This window comes from Vigna unguiculata, unplaced genomic scaffold (genome assembly GCF_004118075.2).
Source record: "Vigna unguiculata cultivar IT97K-499-35 unplaced genomic scaffold, ASM411807v1 contig_258, whole genome shotgun sequence".
Classification (NCBI taxonomy): domain Eukaryota; kingdom Viridiplantae; phylum Streptophyta; class Magnoliopsida; order Fabales; family Fabaceae; genus Vigna; species Vigna unguiculata.
Window position 1 is genome coordinate 47,501 of NW_021010961.1, and position 2,500 is coordinate 50,000.

The window sequence follows — 2,500 nt, forward strand, 5'->3', positions numbered from 1 at the left end:
GCCTCCCCTTGCTTCCAACAACCCAAGAGTCCATAGTATTCGGAGTTCTAGCGGGGCCTCCCCTTGCTTCCAACAACCCAAGAGTCCGTAGTATTCGGAGTTCTAGCGGGACCTCCCCTTGCTTCCAACAACCCAAGAGTCCATAGTATTCGGAGTTCTAGCGGGGCCTCCCCTTGCTTCCAACAACCCAAGAGTCCGTAGTATTCGGAGTTCTAGCGGGGCCTCCCGTTGCTTCCAACAACCCAAGAGTCCATAGTATTCGGAGTTCTCGCGTGGCCTCCCATTGATTCAAACAACCCAAAAGTCCATCTTCTTCGCAGTTCAACATCGCCTCCCTCGTTTCCAACAGGCCCAAAGGTCGTCTTCTTCGCAGATCCACGAAGAGCTCATCACGATTTGCCACATTCCATTTCCCACGGGTTGTCAACAACACTTTCTCACACTTCCCGCAATCGAGTACGTGCATGACATGCCAAAGCACATCTTATTTGCCTTCCATCGCACTCAAGACGACGGGTTGTGGAAGAACGATATTGCTCACAACAAGTTCAAGGACAACGTCTCAATCAAGGGACACAACCGAATTATGTTAACTGGGTCGCTAAAGTAAACCCGAGTTCATATAATGCACCGCATCCAAAAGAACTAGCCACAACACGTGCATCACTGAGATGTTTCACTAGATGGAACACGTGCGTGACATTAGGATCCTCCAACACCTCTTCGTGATGGAAAGATAGAATTCGAAGCAACCACAGAAGTACCGTCTAGTGGGTAGGCAACACAGGGACTGATCAACCAATATCACCCAAGGCAACGGGTGAAAATGGAAGAGATGCATGCTTGACCGTTCGATACGCAAGGCATGGAGCCAGCCAGCAAGTGCATCTCGATTACAACTCACACACCCTCACGTTCGCAAGACACCACACCACAAGACGGTCCACCCCCCACCTACCATGGGCAAGCAAGCAAATGGAAACATCAAGTGACGCATGGTCAAGCATCGCTAGGCATGAAAATAACTTTCCACAATATCCGAGGGACTAGCTGCCGAGCTAACCAACGATCAGTGACGACCGTGTGTTGGTATTAATAAAGCTCAACAACTATGAAGAGGCTAGTTGTGCCATGATAAACATGCTAACGCACGCACCACGTGAGGGGGGAGGCCTCATCAAGCTCCCTTTAAAACCTGCCAGTGTGGAGCTGGCCGGCTCAAGGAGCACTCCCCCCCTATAAGAGGTTAATATGCAAAAGGCAAAATTGTACAAGTAGATACACTTTTTTTGAGCAGACATAAGTCCATATCTCGGGCTACACTTCGAATTTTGATGCGATTTTTTGCAGTAATTCGTAGAATAATGGTATCTCCTTGCTCACCAAATTTCATAATTTTTCTCGAAGGGGAACTATTTTTTTTATTTTTTTTACTTACCGGGTATGTGTAAAATCGGGAAAAATAGAAAAGCACATGTAGACTTCGAATTTCGACCTCATTTTTTCCAGTCCACCACTAAACAATATCAGGAACCTCCCCACAAAATTTCATTCAGTTTGGCCAAGGTCTTAAATTTGACAAATTTTGGCACCAAGCTATCTAGTCGCGGTGCACCGACCAACTTGGCCAAGTGCAAAATGCATCCAATTCAAAACTTTTGTGCACCAACACTTTTACAGTACTCATTTGGGGACATTTGGAGGCCTTTCCAACCCTCACATCTCAAAAACCACGAATTTCATTTTTTCACAAAACTCCCCACCAAGCCTTCTAGCTATGCCGCGGTGCACCGCCAACATTGGCCATGTGCAAAACCCTCCGAACTCAAAACTTTCGTGCACCAAGAATTTCATGGTATTCATTTGGGGACATTTGGAGGCCTTTCCAACCCTCACATCTCAAAAACCACGAATTTCATTTTTTCACAAAACTCCCCACCAAGCCTTCTAGCTATGCCGCGGTGCACCGCCAACATTGGCCATGTGCAAAACCCTCCGAACTCAAAACTTTCGTGCACCAAGAATTTCATGGTATTCATTTGGGGGCATTTGGAGGCCTTTCCAACCCTCACATCTCAAAAACCACGAATTTCATTTTTTCACAAATCTCCCCACCAAGCCATTTAGCTATGCCGCGGTGCACCGACCAACTTGGCCATGTGCAAAACCCAACCAACTCAAAACTTTCGTGCACCAACACTTTACAGTACTCATTTGGGGGCATTTGGAGGCCTTTCCAACCTTCACAACTCAAAAACCACGAATTTCATTTTTTCACAAAACTCCCCACCAAGCCATTTAGCTATGCCGTGGTGCACCGACAACCTTGCCCATGTGCAAAACCCAACCAACTCAAAACTTTCGTGCACCAAGACTTTCATGGTATTCATTTGGGGGCATTTGGAGGCCATTCCAACCCTCACATCTCAAAAACCACGAATTTCATTTTTTCACAAATCTCCCCACCAAGCCATTTAGCTATGCCGTGGTGCACCGCCAA